Source organism: Stegostoma tigrinum, chromosome 26, assembly GCF_030684315.1.
Source record: "Stegostoma tigrinum isolate sSteTig4 chromosome 26, sSteTig4.hap1, whole genome shotgun sequence".
Classification (NCBI taxonomy): Eukaryota; Metazoa; Chordata; class Chondrichthyes; order Orectolobiformes; family Stegostomatidae; genus Stegostoma; species Stegostoma tigrinum.
Genome location: NC_081379.1, coordinates 30,870,404 through 30,890,738, shown reverse-complemented (window position 1 = coordinate 30,890,738; position 20,335 = coordinate 30,870,404).

Sequence of the window (20,335 nt, the reverse complement as noted above, 5' to 3'; positions counted from 1 at the left end):
CTTGTTACAGGACTAGTAACCTAAAATTAATAATCTTGAAAATATGAATTCAAATCTAACAAAGGCAAATAAGTATTTGAATTTGTTTTGAAAATCTGGAAGTAAGAAGTGACAAAGATGCTTTTCAATTCTCACTAAAACTAAACTGATTCCTCAGTTCCAGTTTATCCAATCTTTCCTCATAGTTCAGATCCTTCAGCCCAGGTAGCATCCTGGTGAATCCCTGTAACATCTCTTATGCAATCACATCCTTCCTACAAGGTGGTGACCTGAACTAGGCGCAGTACTCAAATTGTGGCCTAACCAGTATCTTATACTTTTTATGAAGAAGAGTCTGGACCTGAAATGTCAGCTTTCTACTCCTCTGATGCTGCTTGGCCTGCTGTGTTCATCCAGCTTTAAGTTTTCTATATGCCTTAATACCAGAAGCACCAGCCAGTTTCATCTCACTCAGCCTACTCCTTTGTGTTATGGCAGGAGAAAACCAGTGAGGTGAGGTGAGAGTGACAGCCCTTGACATCAAGACTGCATTTGACTGAGTCCGGCATCAAGGATCCCTGGCAAAACTGGAACCAATGGGTATCAGGGGGCAAACTCTCTGATCGTTTCATACCTAACACATAGGAAAATGTTCATGGTTGTTGGACGTCAGCTCTAGGACATCTCCGCAGGAGTTCCTCACGGTAGTGTCCTAGGACCAACTATCTTCAGATGCTCTATCAATGACCTTCCCTTGATCACTCGGTCAGAAATGGGACTTTCACTGATGATTGCACAATGTTCAGCACAATTTGCACCTCCTCTGATACTGAAGCAGTCCATGTCCAAATGCAACAAGATCTGGATGATATCCAGGCTTGGGCTGACAAGTGGCAAGTGACATTATTGTCACACAAATGCCAGGCTATTACCATCACCAATAAGAGAGAATCTAACCATAGCCCCTTGGCATTCAACAGTGTTACCATCACTGAATCCCCCACTATCATTATCCTGGGGGTTATCATCGACCAGAAACTCAACTAGACTAATCAAATAAACACTGTGGACACAAGAGCAGGTCAGAAGTTAGAAATGCTGCACCAAGAAACTCACCTCCTGACCCCTCAAACCCTGTCCACCAACTTCAAGGCACAAGTCAGAGGTGTGATGGAATACTTTCCTGGATTACTGTAGTCCCAACAGCATTCAAGAAGCTTGACACCATCTAGGACAAAGCAGCCTGCTTGATTGGCACCACATCCACAAGTATCCACTCCCTCCACTACTGATACTCAGTAGCAGTGGTGTATTTTATCTGTATTTGCACTGCGGAAATTCATCAAAGATCCATAGACAGCACCTTCAAAACCCATGACCGCTTCCATCTAGAAGGGCAAAGGCAGCAGATAAATAGGAACACCATCAGGAGAGAAAAGAGTGAATGCATCATGAAGAGGGAGTCAATGATCAGACACATTGCATTCACAGAGGCAGTAATGGGTGCAGCTTAGCAATGGACAATGCATTGTACTTGTCAGCCAGGATACGAAAATTTGGCATCACCACATGAACAGCTGCAATCCTCACTGGCCCAAGGCCACAATTCTCCCCTTGTTGGTTTTGACAAGCTGAATGTTGAGCCTCCATCTTCCATCCTGGTTCTCTTTAATGTATTGTTCTTTCTAAATGCATTTATGAGATGTGGGTGCTAATGCCTGGGTCAGCATTTATCGCCTGTCCCTAGTTGCCCTTGAGTAGATGGTGGCGAGCTGCCTTCTTGAACCACTGCAGTCCACTTGCTGTGCTTGTCCCACAAAGCCATTGCAGAGGGAATTGATTTTGACACACTAGTGATTTCCAGGATTTTGATCCAATTTGACAGTGAAGGAACAGCAACATATTTCCACGTCAGGACGGTGAGCGGCTGGGAAGGCAACTTGCAGCTGGAGGTGTGCTCCTGAGATGCTGCTTGACCTGCTGTGTTCATCCAGCTCCACACTTCATTATCTTGGATTCTCCAGCATCTGCAGTTCCCATTATCTCTCATTGGAAGCCTGTTGATTTGGGGAAGAACAGGGCTTCACTGCATGCAGCTGCTCGAATGAAACTTTGTTTTAGAGACAGGGCAGAAATACGAAAGTGATGAGGAGGTCCTACTGTAAGCAAATATAAAATAAGGGGAACAACTATAAAGAAGCCGAAGGATCTGGGTGTAAAAGAGCATTAGTCATTGATGCTGGCAGAACAGGTTGACATTGCAGTTAGTAAAACACACAATATACCAGGCTTTATTAATAACAGCTTAGAGTACAAGAACAAGGAGATAATAGAATATTGTACCAAACAATGGCTCAGTCTCAAATGGAGTATTATGTCTAATTCTGAACACGATACTTTTGGAAAGATTGGTAGGCTTTGGACAGTGTGCAGAAAAGATACACAAAATAGAGTCATAGAGTCATGCAGCATGGAAACAGACTGTTTGGTCCAACTTGTCCATGCTGAACAGTTTTCCTAAACTGAACTAGTCCCATTTGCATGCATTTGGTCCATATTCTTCTTAACCTTTCTTATCTATGTACCACCAAATTTCTTTTACATTTTGTGGTGGTACCTCCATCTTCCACTTTCTCCTCCTTTAATAAGATAATTGTAAATTGCTGCTCTCGCAAAGGATGGTGAACGTGAAGCCAGTTGGCCTGATATTTTGGAGTTCTGATTGCCCCTACTGACACATTGTAAACACCAAGTGGGTCCTGCACCTGGAAATGCCCAATGATGTTATAAATGCAGATGATTCTAATCAAGGCTTTAAAAAAACTTGTTTGTACATGGGATGGGGGGGCAATACTGGCTCTGCCATCATTTATTATCCATCTTGATTTGCCTTGGAGAAGGTAGTAAGCTGCCTTCCTGAACTGCTGCAATTTGAACCACTGCACTCCCTCGGGTGTTGGCATACCCACAATGACAATAAGATGGAATTTCTGGAATTTGACTCAATGGCTGTGAAGGAACAGCAGTAGGATTCCAAGTCGGGAGTGGCATGTAGCTTGAACAGGAATGTGCAGGTGGTTTATCTGTTGCCTTTGTCTTTGGTGTTGTTGGTTTAAAGGATGCCGTCAGAGGATTATTCATGTGTTACGGTAGTGCATCTTGTAAATGGTACATACTGCTGCCACAGTGTGTTAGCGGTGAAGGGAGTGCATGTTGGATTATCAGTCAAGCAGGCTGTTTTGTCTTGCATGTTATTGAGCTTCTTGAGTGTTGCTGCAGTTGCACCATCCAATCAAGTGAAAAGTATTTATTCACCCTCCTGAACTATTTGTGGTAGATTGTAGACAGGCACGGGGAGATAGAATGTCAGTGACTCACCACAGAATTCCTAGCCTCTGACCTGACCTTATAAGAATAGTATTTATATGCCTGGTCCAGTTTAGTTCCTCATCAATGGCAAACCACAAGGTGTTGGTGGTGGGTGATTCAGTGATTGGAATGCTATTTAACAAGGTAGCATGGTGCCTCAGTGGTTAGTATTGCTGCCTCTTAGTGCCAGGCACCCAGATCTGATTCTACCCTCAGGAGACTGTCTGTGTGGAGTTTGCTCTGGGTGGGTGTGAGTGCTCTGATCTCCCCCCACAACCTAACAATGTGCATGTTAGATAGATTGACCATGTTAAAGTGTCCAAGGATGTGCAGGTTAGATAGAATCGCCATGGGAAATGCAAGGTTAGTATCAGGGGGTGGTTCTGGATGGCTTGCTCTTCAGTGGGTTGGTGTGGACTTGATGAGCTGAACGGCCTTCCTGCTTCTGCGCTGTAAGGATTGTGTGAATCAATGTTTTAATGTCTAAGGGCGGCAGTTAGGTTCTTGAATGGTGAGCATATCACAGGTCAATTAGCAGCTCAAACCTGGATGTTATTCAATATTTACATGGACTATTCCAGGGTCTATTCCAGGGTTAGACATAAATGGTGCTGGACATTGTGTAATCAGGAGTGAATATCTTCACTTTTGACCTTACAATAAAAGGAAGGTCATTAAAGTAGCAGCTGAAAATGGTTGGCCTATTGTATATTGGCTTGCAATTGTGCTGCAGGATGTTTTTCACCATTTTCATAGCACGTTGCAGATTTAAACATGGGTTCTTCAGAAAAAAAAATTAAAGACACACCTGAAGTAGTGATATTTAAAAATGGGTCCTGTGATATATTATTTTGTTTACCGCTGTCCTCTGGAAAGAACAACGCAGGATGGGACAGCCAGGAAAATGCCTTCAAATCCCTGTTCATTTTCTCACTGCTGACCACCTCAAAATTGAATGTTAATGCAGAAGAAGATTAGGATATAAATGCATCCAGTCGCACAGAGGAAGACAACCATTTGCATATCAAACCAGCGTGTATCCAAGGGGAATGAAATCACATCCCAACAAAGTCTGTGCCTTCAGGTATGAAGAAGAGAAAGTAGAGGGAAAATATGTGCTGAAGCTGCTCTGCATATCAGGAAATAGTGAATACAACATCATTGTCTATAGGAATAGTGCCAGACGACTGGAGGATGGCAAATGTGGTTCCCCTGTTCAAGAAGGGGAGTAGAGACAACCCTGGTAATTATAGACCCATGAGCCTTACCTCAGTTGTTGGTAAAGTGCTGGAAAAGGTTATAAGGGATAGGATTTATAATCATCTAGAAAAGAATCAACTGATTAGGGATAGTCAGCACGGTTTTGTGAAGGGAAGGTTGTGCCTCATGAACCTTATTGAGTTCTTTGAGAAGGTGACCCTACAGGTAGATGAGAGTAAACCGGTTGATGTGGTGTATATGGATTTCAGCAAGGCGTTCGATAAGGTTCCCCACAGTAGGCTATTGTACAAAATGTGGAGGAATGGAATTGTGGGAGATATAGCAGTTTGGATCAGAAATTTGCTTGCTGTAAGAAGACAGAGGGTGGTAGTTGATGGGAAATGTTCATCCTGGAGACCAGTTACTAGTGGTATACCGCAAGGGTCGGTGTTGGGTCCACTCCTGTTTGTCATTTTTATAAATGACCTGGATGAGGGCATAGAAGGATGGGTTAGTAAATTTGCAGATGACACTAAGGTCGGTGGAGTTGTGGATAGTGACGAAGGATGCTGTAGGTTGCAGAGAGACATAGATAAGCTGCAGAGCTGGGCTGAGAGGTGGCAAATGGAGTTTAATGCAGTCAAGTGTGAGGTGATGCACTTTGGTAGGAGTAACCGGAATGCAAAGTACTGGGCTAATGGTAAGATTCTTGGTAGTCTAGATGAGCAGAGAGATCTCAGTGTCCATGTACACAGTTCCTTGAAAGTTGCCACCCAGATTGACAGGACTGTTAAGAAGGCATACAGTATTTTAGCTTTTATTAATAGAGGGATCGAGTTCCGGAACCAAGAGGTTATGCTGCAGTTGTACAAAACTCTGGTGCGGCCGCACTTGGAGTATTGCGTACAGTTCTGGTCACCGCATTATAAGAAGGATGTAGAAGCTTTGGAAAGGGTGCAGAGGAGATTTACTAGGATGTTGCCTGGTATGGAGGGAAGGTCTTACAAGGAAAGGCTGAGGGACTTGAGGCTGTTCTCATTAGAGAGAAGAAGGTTGAGAGGTGACTTAATTGAAATATATAAAATAATCATTGGGTTAGATAGGGTGGATAGGGAGGGCCTTTTTCCTAGGATGGTGATGGCGAGCACGAGGGGGCATAGCTTTAAATTGAGAGGTGAATGATATATGACAGATGTCAGAGGTAGTTTCTTAACTCAGAGAGTAGTAAGGGAATGGAACGCTTTGCCTGCAACGGTAGTAGATTCGCCAACTTTAGGTACATTTAAGTCATCATTGAATAAGCATATGGACGTACATGGAATAGTGTAGATTAGATGGGCTTCAGATTGGTATGACAGGTCGGCACAACATCGAGGACCGAAGGGCCTGTACTGTGCTGTAATGGTCTATGTTCTATGTAACCCATTTGTGTTCTCAGCAATTGATTGACAGGATTACTATCAGCCAGTCACACAATTGCACAGGTGTAGTATGTTCTTTGCAGACATTTATCCAACTATCATCATTACAGATGAAATATTTATTTCTCACTTATTATATTTATAATAATGTAATAGATAAGTAAGTTAGTATTCCTTTTGTTAAAAAGTTTTATGGACTAGTTTAGTTCTTCGTCAATGATAAGAGGCATTAAATAGCAGCTGGCATTTTAACTCGCACCTAAAGTGATTTGCCTAATGTCCTTTGACCTGTGCAAGTGAGGCCTACCCACAGTTTGTTCTGAGTCTCAATGTTGTTTTGTTTGGATATCATGTACAAGTACAGGATCAAACTAAAGCCCTTTGTTGCATGTAGTGATATTTTTGTGTCAAGTCTAAATGCAATGCCTAGCTGGAATTTTGCTTTGCTTTTGTTATAATGTATATGACACTTATAATGTTTTTATGCAAAATCCAACTTTAATAACTGGATGTTTGCATGACAGAAGCAAACTGTAAGTTATATACGAATGATTTTTTTAATCAAGTTTTGTTTTATATAACTGCATTTACAACCATGCCATCACCCTGAAGTCTCTAACTTCACAAATGCAGATCATCTGGAGCTATCACTATTCTCTTAGAACATATTCTTTTCAGACATGGAAAATTGGCAAGTTTCTGGATTGAACATTGTGTTGACTTTTGACTCTGTTCTCATCAATACGAGGTCTGTAACAGCCCTTAAACTGGAAGCCTTTTTTAATGTCTTAAATTTCCTTTACAGACAATGTCTTACCTGCTGAAATAGGCAATAATTCCATTACATTATCTTGAGGACATTCAATCTCATGAACTCTCTTCATGGATTGTGGCTATCCTGATGAAATGGGCACTTTTTTTCAAAACTCTGAGATCTCTGAGACATGATTTTTACTCTTACAGTGCATCCAGTCCGTGCAATTTCTTCTTTGCAATATCCTTGAGTTGTGAATTAGGCAAGCTCTTCTTGACTACATTTTGAAACTTTGGACAATGATTATCCCATCTTGCCGGTGGTTTCCAAGAAGTTGTATGCATTACCTCTTCAGTCAGTGTGGACAGGTATTTATTCCCAATCTGATGGTAAACCAGTGCTGAAGTGTAAAGTCGCTTTACTGCAACTTTTTCATGAAGCTAGATGCCCCCATGTGTTTTCAGTGACTACATTGTGAGTGAAACCAACAAGTCACTTCCTTAATCATATTACTTGAAGATTGTTTCTTGCTTGGTGTGATCTGATTCCTGATGTCAATTATTTTTCCTGGGAAGAAAAATAAATGTGTTGGTCTGCCTGAACATGCATATTCCCAGCATCCAGCATTACTCTTGAAGTTGTCTCTGCGATTCATTCACTAAGCTGTGTTGCATTTTGAATGATTTTATTGAAAATGTCATCAGGTACTGAAATGGGGGGTGTATTGTTCATTTGTTACCTTGTATTTTGCATTTCCTCACAAACTGTGCAGATCCTTGCAGCCTGAATACACTTCAGCGTTTATGGTAGTGATTTTTTTTTGAGTAACTCATGTCTCCATCTTGCTAAAATTTTGCAACAAATTTCTTAGGTCAACATTGCTCATCTATGTGACTTCTAGAGAGGTCTATAAAAATTTCCAATGCTTTTCCCTTGACAAATTATTCCACAACAAGAGGGTTCTGCAACTAAAAGTTCTTTGACCTATTGTTGCATCAATAGTGTCATTTGGCCATTAGTTTCTTGGCTTTAGCTATTTTGACTCCATCTGCCATTTGAAGAAGGTTCAGCTCAAACACACTTCTGTGCTTAACAGTGATAATTCTTGATGGTGAAGTATGTAAACTTGAACTGCTGCATGACACCCAACACTCAGCCCGTGTGTTGCTGAATTGCTTGTACAATATCTTTTAACTGAAGTGGCATACCTCCCGGGCCATGATGTTACACTGCTGTAGACTATAAACAATAGTTCTTCAACCATGGCACATTGTCTGGTAATGTAATGACATTCACCCTGTAACAACTCTAAAATTAATGAAATGTGCAAAGTTGTAAATATCATTTTCAAAAAATCCATATCTGATCACTTATTTCTCTAAGAATAACGTTATTTCTTCTATAGTATGTTGTCTTGTCTCAAACTTCTTCGGTTGAGTAATTATTTGTGTTCTTGCTGATCTGTGACGGAGTCCTACTTCAGCATGTTTTCTGAAAGTGACTCTGTTGTCTTACAGATAAGACATTTCTTTTTATATCTGTGAGGTTTTCCTGCTCCATAGTGCTCCCACGAACTGTCACTATCCAGTGTCTGTGTTACTCTCTATACTGGCTTCTCACTTTAGAGTTTTTGAACCTTAAAAGCTGAATGGATTCTGCTTATATCCTGTGATCACATTGATCTTTTTCTCTTCAGCTTGATCTGTGATGCTACCACACTGAAATTATAAGAATCATAGCAAAGCCAAAGCAAGTTCCACGCCATTCTTTTACAAAGAAGCCAGTTTTCTGTACTGGTGGACTTGAGAAGACAGAGACTGGGAGACTTTAAAATATTTCAATTTCCTGTATTTTAAGTGTATGTTTGTTAATGTCCTTTCAATTGCTAAACCTGCAGCTGTGTTTGCAGACTAATTTGTTATTTGGATTTTTTTGCTCAGTTTTGGGCCCAGTATCTCAGGAAGGATGTACTGGCCCTGGAGCGGGTTCAGAGGAGGTTCACAAGAATGGTCTCAGGAATCGAAAGCTTAACCTATGAGGAACGTTTGAGGACTCTGGGACTGTACTCATTGGAGTTTAGAAGGATGGGGGGGAGGGGATCGAACTGAAACTTTGAAAATACTGAATGGCGTGGACAAAGTGGATGTTGGGAAGATGCTTCCATTGGTAGGAGAGACTAGGACCCGAGGGCACAGCCTTAGAGTAAAGGGAAGACCTTTTAGAATGGAGAGAAGGAGAAACTTCTTCAGCCAGAGAGTGATGAACTTATGGAATTCACTGCCACAGAAGGCTGTGCAGACCTAGTCATTGAGTACATTTAAGGCTGAGATAGACAGGTTCTTGATTATCAAGGGGATCAAGAGTTACAGGGAGAAAGCAGGAAAATGGAATTGAGGAACTTATCAACCATGATTGAATAGCAGAGCAGACTCGATGAGCCGAATGGCCTAATTTTTGCTCCTATGTCTTATGGCCTTATGGTTTTATGGTCTTGTTCCCTCCTACCTCTCTAGTTTCATGAGGCATAGAGATTCATTGTGTGTAATCTGTTTTGGTCACATCATCAGTGCTTCTGTTTTACATCCAAAATGATTTAAAGTTATGAGCCCTTGATGTACAATGTGGAGTCGATAGCGACAATTGACACTACTTATAATTGGAAAGGCTTCTCCAAATTTCTCATTGTTACACTTTGTGTTTAGAGACAGTAAATTTAAGTTTTAGGTTTTGGTTAGGTCCACACATATTTCCTCCTTGTTATGTGCATTCAAAGGAACATATCACCCATAATTAGGATCTTTTCCGGGACTTGAGACAATCTCTCCAAGAGTTGTAAAAGTCACCTGACCTTCTGTAACCATGTCAGCAGCATTCTGATGTCCATTTTCAAAAAAGAGGCAGTTCCTAAAATTCTGAAATCAATGTTCAACATTATGAACTTAGCATGTCTTTACTGAGCGTGACAATCTGTATAAGAGGGAATATGTTATCTAAATGTAACTTCTCATCCAAAAGATGGCAATTAAGACAATGCAGCAGTCCCTAGTGTCAGCCTCCTTTATCAGGTCTTTACAGTGGGGTTTGAACTCATAGCCTATTGACTCGGCTGTGAAACTGCTTCTAACTGAGCTTATCTAGACTGGACAACTACCAAGCTTGTTATAAAAACTCAAATTGCTTTTCCAACAGCTTTCAAGGAAAGGAATCTGCTACCTAAGTGTCTTTCTGAATGGTTTAGGCTAATGAATACAGATTTGGGAGGGTCAACCCTATCACAATGTTTTTAAAATGCATTGCATTGCACCCTATTTGTTGTTCTAGCTTAAGTTACTTGAATTGTAACTTACTCCATAATACATAGGGCCCCATTTGACAGTCACCACATTGGTGTATCTCTGTATATTATGGACAGGATATTCCCTTCCCCAGTGTGGTGCAAAAAGTGGGAGAGAAAATCAGATTTTCTGTAGCCATGAAAACTCTCCGAAATTTCCCTCAAGCCTTAACAGATAGGTTTAAAATCTCACCTTTGGATGACAACTTATTTATTTTCATGCATTTGCATTTTATTAAAACCCCAGATCATCCTATTTTCCTCACATTCCCAATCCCTCTCACCTCCATTGAGAAACTAGACAGCATAAATTCCGAGATTTTGGAGAAGATTTCCACGAATCCCAAAGTCAAAGAAAAGATTTTACAGAGATCAACCACACTCCAGGTTTGTGTACTTGAGTCTCTTAAAGATCCATCAAAGAAGTTGTGCATTGGTAATACTCATCTCTACTAGCATAAATTCCTGGCATGTTTCAGAGTGTGTACCTGGTGACTGCCGCTTACTGAATGTGTCTCCCAGTCAGCTTGCAACTGTTCCATTTACCACCATCCGCCTCATCAAATCATTCAATCAAGTCAACATGAGGAAGGCACCATCATCACAAAATCATGCCAGCTTTTGGACCAGCCAAGACACAGCTACACCTCCTAGGCACTTACATGTTGCTATCAGGTCACTTTGCGTGCAGGAACGGACACACATCTCATGCATCTACACAGGATGCTTTTGCACTGACGTGGACACATGAATCTTAGGGCTCTTGGCTTCATCTTGTAACACTGATTGACTTTAGTACTTACTTGGAAACTGCCAACCTTTCTCCACTTGACTTTCTTTTGTTGAATCATATTGACTGACTTCAGCACTGACTTACAGACTGCCAACCTTTTTGTTTCACATTACCTTTCAGCACAGAGGACAGGCAAGCAGCTTGTGATGACAGAGAACAATCTACTTGTCAAGTAGGAGATGGACATAGAGTCAGAGAATAAACAGCACAAACTGGTCAATGCTGACTTAGCTAGTTCCAGTTGCCTGCATTTGGTCCAAATCCCTCTGAACCTTTCCCGTCTAAGTACCTATCAAATGTTTTTGAAATGTAGGTATGTACATGCCTCAACCACTGTCTCTATCAGCCCATTACATCCACGTACCACTCTCTGCGTGAGAAAGGTGCCCCTCAGATCCTTCTCAAATCTTTCCCTTCTTACCTTAAACCTATGCCCTCTAGTTTTGTTATGTTATTGTTATTGTGCTACGTTACACACAGATCTGTACTATGCGCCAGCAGCTTACATGGCAAATACACTTCAGGTGCTTTGCACAAATGGCCATGTGTGAAAGTCAAAGGAATGCGGTAGCTGTAAAGTGAGATAATGGTCAGCCAGAGGGTATTATCGCCGACAATCAAAGAGCCCATCTGATTGCATTGCAGTGGATTTGCCCACAGCCAGTTCTATTAGTCAAATGCAAACAGCCTTGGGATTTTATGTATGTCAGTTAGAGTGCTGTTGAGAAAGCCCAGGAGATGGATCATGATCAGCTGGGCCTGTCCTCTCAAGTCAGTCAGGGCATGGGCCATTGACAGTCATGTAGATTTAGCCAATAATGACCAAGGACTTATCAGAGACCTATCCACGGAGTCACAGGAAAAGCAGTCAACTCAAGTCTGAGAATATACTTCATTGTACCTGGTCATTAAGGGAATGGTCACTGTGAGAGGGGTTAATTATGAATTGTAAAATGGGAGCTTCCTCAGAATGGGAGAGGACTGTGATTTCTGGAAGGGATGAGTTCAAGCAGCTTACAGTAATCATGACCTCATAAGCATGAGAAGGATGTAGTACCAGCAAGGGCGCCACTAAATCCAAAGTAACAGGCAGTGAGGGTAAAGTGGGTACATTAACAGTTATGTAACAGGGCTCAACTGAAATGGAGGGAGGTTGAAAGTTCTTTGGAGTTGCAGCACAGGCAACACCAAAGGGGACACGAAGGGTCAGAGGAAATTTGTGTGACAGACATAGACCCTGATAGTCCCTTACACTGAACTGAGGTTGAAACATTGCTATTAGAAATCTAAGGACCACTGCACAGCAGCATCACAAAATGACTGCCAAGACATGTAAACTGGAGGAGTAAGTTGGTGGGTTTCTCTTCAGGAACAGAAAAATACCTTCTGATTTGAAGCGTCATCAGAGGTAAGTGAATAATCATGCCTCCAAAGATGATGTGCTGCAATATATTTAGGGTGGCACGGTGGCTCAGTGGTTAGCACTGCTGCCTCATAGCGCCAGGAACCTGGATTTGAGTACCTTGGGTGACTGTCTGTGTGGAGTTTGCACATTCTCCCTGTGTCTGCGTGGGCTTCCTCTGTGTGCTTCAGTTTCCTCCCACAGTCCAGAAATGTACAGGCTAGGTGGATTGGCCGTGCTAAATTGCTTGTCATGTTCAGGGATGTGTAGGTTAGGTGGGCTACAAGGAGATGGGTCTCAATGGGGTGCTGTGAGGGTCAGTGTGGACTTTTTGGGCCAAAGGACCTGTTTCCACGCTGTAGGGATTCTATGATCTGTATCTGCTTTTATTTACACTTCATTGGCAAGAACAAAGACTCACAATTATAGCTTAAAACAATCATGAGCATTGTGTCCTTGTCAGCTAAACAAATGGTATGAGAACATAAAAACAAAACCAAAAGTTCCCATTTTATAACAAGTATTGGAAGATAATGCTTTTCAGTTGCCAGATTCTCACACTGAAAGTTACATTCTCTTCCTGACATTCACCATGGAGAGTATTGTTGCTGGAGTCATTGTAGCCTTGGTGCAAAACTGAAGACAATACATGAGGAAACAGCAATTTCAATGTCATCAGCAAAAGCAGCAAGTGCGGCAGTCTCCACTAGCTGCCCCACCATTCCCAGAGGAAGGTGCAGCAGGAGAAGACACACAAATGTAGAGGTAGCAAACGATAAGCTCCAGGTCTTCAGTCTTTGATGTCATTTTTGTCATCTGGCTGATGAAGGATGTCTCACCCCATCATCTCTGAACTGTATCACCTGCTGAAGAAAGACTTGTGCTCAGAAGCAATTGAATGGCAATTTTTTCCTGATGACTGTTCATGATACAACTGCCCTGAATTTGTACACCAGTGAATGGTTTCAAAGATGCGCTGGGAACCCGTGTGCTATCCCTTAATTTCAATGTATTAAATGCCCCGCGATGTTGCTGAAGGCAATTTTTCCAGAGCATAGTGTTTCATCTCCTTCTACCATGATGGTGAGAGTCAATCAGCCCAAACAATGCAATTTTCCACCAAACCTGGCTTCACCAATGCACTTCCAAATACACCCACAGTGTTTTGACAGTGCCCTAGTACCAACCTGCAGAGTTTATCAACAGGAAATGCTTCCATTCCATAGTTGTTCAAACAAATTATACGGTGCCATTAATGCCAAATTTTGGAGATCTGTACCAGGTGTCTTGGAGCTACCATGACTCTGACATACTCAAGAACTTCCTGACTCCTGCCTTTTTCCAAGGTCCTTGTGCTGTACAGGGGTCACTGCTGAAAGATAAGGGGCATTCCTTTCAAATATGGCTCATGACATCTTTACAAAACCTACAGAATGAAGATATATTATATGTCTAACAGGAACGTAATAGAACAGACTATAGACTTTCTAAAATGCAGTTTTGATGTCTAGACTGCTCTAGTGCTTCAACGTTAGTGTGGCATGCTATGACCTTCACAACTGGAGAAAACAAAGTGATATTCTATAAGCAGATGCCATAGAGAAAGATTAATGACCTTCTGAGGCTAAAGATAAGAAGTGATTATAATATCAAGCAGGAGGGACAATCAAGTGAACATGAGGAAATTTTGCAATGTCCAGCCTTCCAGGTCAGAGAGAACCTCCTTGCCATCTGCCTCCAGGATGAGTGTAGAATTTACTTTGATTGTTTCAGGTTGTCTTGCTAGTATATGAGGCAGTTCAGCATCAAAAGTGCTGTGCAGCTTTGCTCTAACTTCAACACTAGAGGTAGATAGTCAAGAAAGCCTCTCCAATGGCAAGCACCTCCACACCTCCAGCCATTGGAATCTCCAGGAAATTGAACCAACAATACTGTTATATAATTAATGAAGGGAAAAATAGAACACTTTAAGTATGAAATTTTTTCCTGGCCCATGGCAGATCAAACACCATAAAACTCATGGTGACGAGAAGGTACAGTGTCTTTCACTCCACATATTAGCCTATAGGCAGCCCAATGTCGTTCACTTCTATGTATTAGGTGAAAGGCAATAAAAAATGAAAGAACTGTGAATTCTGTAAATCAGGACACAGAACAGAAATTGCTGGAAAAGCTCTGTGAAGGAGAAAACAGAGTTAACATTTCGGGTCTGGTGACTGTTTCTCAGGCCTGTAGGTCCCCAATGTCCTTCACTTCTTTGTGTTAGCCTATAGGCTGTCCAATGTCCTTCATGCCTATATGTTAGCCAATACATAAGAACACCTTCCTGCAGATTGCAATCTTTCTGTGATGGAGAGGATTGAGTGGCCCATTGATCCTGAGGGTGATGCCAAGATCCATATGTATAAGATAGTCATTCTTCTGATTCTTTTATGTGGCTCCAAAACTTGTACTATGTCTAGATATCATCTCCAAACACTTGACATGTGCTATCAATATTGTTTGAGAATAATTGTCTGCTTTGGCTGGGAGGACAGATGTGCTACCATCAGCACCATTGAAACAGCTAACAGCACCAGCAAGGATGCTATGATCATCCAAAACCATGTCTAATGGGCCAACTCTGTTTAGGATGTATAAGTTCCAACCACCAAAGCAAATCTTTTTCAGCCAGTTCAAGGAAGACAAATGAGAGGAGGACAAAGGATGTGTTTCAAAGACTCCCTGAAGGCTTCCTTCAAGGAATACAACATAGATGTCAATGTCTGGGAGACGCTGATTCAAAAGAAACTGACTTTTACTGACTCCAGCATGAAGGGACAGAATTCTTTGAGAACATCCATTGGCAAGAGGAAGTATGGAAAAGGAACTGGAGAAAGGAATGCCAACAATCTTGATACGATGGACTAATTCGACTTCCCAGAAACACATGCCAAATTTGCCATTGGAAATGCAGCTCTAGGGCTAGGTTCATCAGCCATGCAAGGATGCATAGCACCCATGACCAGAGACACGGAATTTTCAGTCTGGTAAATCCTACTCGTTAAAGTAAATTTATCATACCCGTTAAATTTACTCAATGTCCCAGCACCAACAATACACTGGAGGAGTGAGTTCCACAGATTCACACCTCTTTCAGAGAAGTAATTTCACCTCATCTCTGTTTTAAATCTGCTACTCCTTATCCTGAAACTGTGACCTCTCATTCTAGAGTGCCCACATAAGGAAATATCCTTTGCACATGTACTTTGTGAATCCCTTCCAGTCTCTTCCATACTTCAATTAGATCTCCTCTCATTTTTCTTAACTCCAGAAATGTTTAGACCTAAACTGTCCAATATCTCTTCTTAGCCCAACATACTTTCGCCTATAAGCAGCCCAATGCCTTTCACTTTATAATGTTAGCCTATTGGCAGCTTAATGTCTTTGATTCAATGTGATAACCTTTCGATAACATGTTGCAGCTTTCATGTAATCCTATATTTAGGATAATAGAAGGAATTCATTTAGTGCCACAAACATAGATTTTTTTTATTTTTCCAAGTTATTAATGATCCTAGTGCAGCTTTCTAATAGTTTATAAAGTAAACAGGCTTCCTTTGGTGACACATATCTCTGTAATGCTGCCTTTCTTGCATAACACTTAAGCACAAAAGTCAAGCAGGTGTCATTAAAAGTTACTTTCATCAACCACAAAGCTGGTTGCTGCAAAGCTGAGGCTTATTGTTGCCAATCACAAATCAAGCGGACAGATCTCAGAACCAAAAGTCACAGATAATCAATGACAGGAAGAGACATTTATTTTGCCAGAGCTGCAATGATCCAAATGATGCCTTTTTCTTTTCAACTAAGTTTCAGCTTTGATTTATGCACATTTTACATATTAAAATTTTGTCTGATAATATTCCCTCTGTGCACAGAGATAAAAAGTATAATGTTCTGAGTGGAAGATTTTGTTTTAAAAATTTCCAAGGAAGCAGGTGAAGAAAGTAGTTCTTTGCCAGGAATATCAAATCAGTAGACTGTCTCATGAGGGCTTAGATGTTTCTTTAGTGAGGAAATAGGAACATAAAACCAATGAAAAGATTACACTAGTTTCCATCATTCTTTTATTACCAAATATCTTAGCAGTTAATATCAATAAAATGGTTCTGTTAAATGCGTGTTTAATTGTGGTTTATTTTTAGTCAGAAAATTGCAATTGCATACATTGTTCCTAATAATGCCTTTTTTGTCCTTTAGTTCTGTCGGTTTTTGGAGAAGGGAGTCAAAGCGTTCAGGTTGCAAATGGTATATGAATTGTGAGTTGGTAGGCTGTAAATGGCATGGTTCAATTTGTTATAACTAGGTGTAGAGCTGGATGAACACAGCAGGCCAAGCAGCATCATAGGAGCAGGAAAGCTGACTGACCTATCTCCTCCCTACCTCCCCACCTACACTCACCTTTACTGGCTCCATTCCCACCTCTTTGACCAGTCTGTTTCCCCTCCACCTATCTTCTCCTCTATCCATCTTCTATCCGCCTCCCCCTCTCTCCCTATTTATTTCAGAACCTCCTTCCCCTCCCCCATTTCTGAAGAGGGGTCTAGGCCTGAAGGCTTCGCCTGCTGTGTTCATCCAGCTGTACACCTTGTTATCTCAGATTCCCCAGCATCTGCAGTTCCTACTATCTCTGGTTCAATTTGCTGGTGTTTTATGGATATGCTTATGGGCGAACCCCCTGGTAAATGGAAAGTAGAATTTTGTCTGCAAGGAATTGTGATATCCAAAATGAAAAAGTGCTTGTTTATCAGATGGCAGCCAAGTCCCCAGAATTTTGCCTGGGGTGACTGGGTGTGAGGTGTGGTAGTGATGAGTCAGAGGTGGTGTTAAGGGAAATTTTTTTTACAAAATTACTTACCTATTGTTCAAAGGTGTTTCGCCATTCGTGTCAACTGAATCTTGCGTGGCCCATGTTTCATTTGTTTCACCTCAGATGGCAACCTGACTGAGCTAAGGAAGCCGGAACACCTATTACAAATCAAAAAGCTAAAATCACCATAGTCTTACCGGACCTGAGGGCTGCTCTCTCATTAGAGAGAGACCTCTGATGGTGGTTTAAGCAAAGATCAATCCAGGGGTCAGTTAGTTCAATTGGCTGGACAGCCACAGTGGACTGTGTTGCCAACATTGTGTGTTCAGTTCTTGCACCAGTTGAGGTTACCATAAAGAATTTTCCTTATCAACCTCTCCCCTCGCCTGAGGCGTGTTGACCCTCAGGTTAAACTATCACCAGTTGTCTCTCTAATGAGAGAGCAGGGCTGTGGTGACTTTACCTTTTACCTTTCGCACTACACCTCAGGTGAGGGGAGAGGTTCAGGAGGTGGGACTTCCATGGTAACCTCAGTCAGGAATTGAACCCACATGGTTGGCGTGACACTGCATTGCAAACCAGCCATCCAACCAACTGAGTTACCCAACCCCCTACACTGTAAGGAATGTACTCTACTGTCTCTACATCTGGGGATGCTCCCATTGCCATTGTCCTTGACTGAACTCCGTATTATAAGTCCAATCAGAAAACTCACCAGTGTGTTGGGATGTGGCTGAAACAGGTTTCCTTTATTTTCCAGTGGATTCTGATGGATTCCCAAATGAAGTTAAGGTGGCAGCTCAGTGTGACCCATGAAGAGATCTGGCACTGTGTACTATTCTGCTGTTAAAGTGCATGCATGCATTCCTTTAAGACAACAAAGTTACATATTGTTCTTGAGATAGGAGGAGCTGCAGATGCTGGAGAATCTGAGATAACAAGGTGTAGAGCTGGATGAACACAGCAGGCCAAGCAGTATCAGAGGAACAGGAAGGCTGACGTTTCGGGCCTAGACCCTTTTTCAGAAGGGTCCCTTCTTCTTTCCTAAACCCTTCTTCTTCAGCTTGTTACGTATTGTTCTTGTTGCAATGAATGTTTTTGTTGGTTGTAGGTCAGGCTATGGATCAGAAGCTGAACTTGCTGTGGAAATTTTAGGTATTCTGGTAAAAATCATCACGATTTTTGCCTGAAAAAATGAAAGTTACAATTTGATTCAGTCAGAAATGTAAGCTTTCATCTATAATTTCTGTGTGATCATGTGCTTGCAATACCTTAAGCTAAACAAAATGAGCTTCCTGCATCTGAATTTGAACATTGGCACTAGCACAGAGCTCAAGTGAAATTGTTTTTGTGTAGAGGAATTACTATCATAAGATGTTGTTGGGAACGTAATTATTTTTCTAAAACTTGCGCGATCCATTAACTTTAAATATTTTATATTTGCTCAAATATTGAACCTGAAAGATCATCTGACATTGTGTTATCTGCCACACAAGATAGAATAAAGATAAAGATATTTCTTTTAAAAGGGGCTGCAAAATAATTGTAGGTGTTCCTTTAAGCTCAGTTCTGTTTCACTAATAGATGAAAATAAGAATTCCATTGCTGAATTCCTTATGGAAACTTCAGTTCTGGGAGCACATCAGTTGTGTGAATTTTTTCCACATAAACTGGAACTTGCTAAATCAGCCTGTGTGATCCATCAACACCATGGTGTCTGGCAACCTGTTTATGATTTTAAAGATCGCGATTACTATAGGTGCCGTGACTGGAAACATGCTGTTTATTCAGAACTTGCCCCCTGCTGCTGCAACGTTTTCTTTCAACAAAACTCACCTCCTCCAAAAAAAATGTTTTCTGCTTTTTTAAAATAATGACATTACTATTGAGTACTGTGTATCAATTATCCATGATGTGGAAATGTAATTTTATACCACTTTTGATTTTGGTTTAAATTTTATTCTATATTTCAAAAGGCAGAGAAAAAGGCTTTGTTGAGTATTTCTGTTTCCTCAACTGATTTTAACAATGTTTCGTGAATTATTGTTTTAGCAGATGCAGTAGAAATTTTCACTGTATAAGCTGGGAATTAATGATACCTGCCAAAAGTCAGCTCTACCTCAAAGTTATTGACATCCATTTTTTAAGGGTTAATAACCTGACTAGATTAAATCATGTTTTTTTTTATTCCTATTCTTCACTGTATAGATTGAATTCTTGAAGATTATGTTTCTTTCTTCCTTTTGTTCAATGCGCCTCTTCTTTTCAAGGTTGTTACTTCCTTCAACGATTTAATGTAAAGGTTTATTTAAAACTATTTGAACATGATTTTTTTATTTCCCTGTGGAAACTTTTCTAACGGGCATTAGCCATGTAAGCAAAACGGTCTGCAAATCTGTGATTTAATTTTGAACTGTTGTACACCATCTTCCATATGGAAATGAAGATAATCCAACGCGAGGTTTTTGCACCTCATTTAGGGGAGCCTGAGCCTTGAAGATTATCGCAGGCTCACACTGAGGAAAAATTTAATTCAGCATGGACTGACCAACGCACACTTCCCTAAATCCTGTGCAACAGAGGAAGCTGATGTCAGAGGCTCCTCGATAAAGATTTAAAGAAGGAATAAATAAGGGGGGGTTCATGAGTAATGTCATAGGTCACATGGATTTAATATATGATGTGCAAAAGCTGAAATAATCACTGAAGGACACCTCACTGACCTGCTTATTATCCCTTAATGCAGTTATATTTGAGCAATTATGTACATGGCTAAATGCATGAAGATCTAAACAGTAGTAAATATTTTCATACAGCTGCTTTTTTATCAGATGCAACCTGACTGAACATAATAATGAGTTTGAACAATTAACAATCATTTCATGTATTTTCTTTCAAAAACATAGGTAGTCATAAATTAACATAATCTGCTTTAGCCAATGGGGCCTGATAGAGATATCTATTAGCCAGCACTCATATTCGTGTTCATCATTTGTACTTTGTAAAATGCATGTTGAACAAAAATATGTTGATGGTTTGGTGATGCTAATAGACCATACAAAGCTTCCTTTTCCACATCTAGAAAGGAATCAAATTTGTAAGGAATCACAGGCAAATAATTTAAGGAAAAATAATGGAACAAATAATTTAAAGGAGAAAAGAAAGAAAAAAGAATCAAAAATAGTAAGTGCTGGAGAAATTCAGCATATCTAACAACCTCTGTGGAAAGAG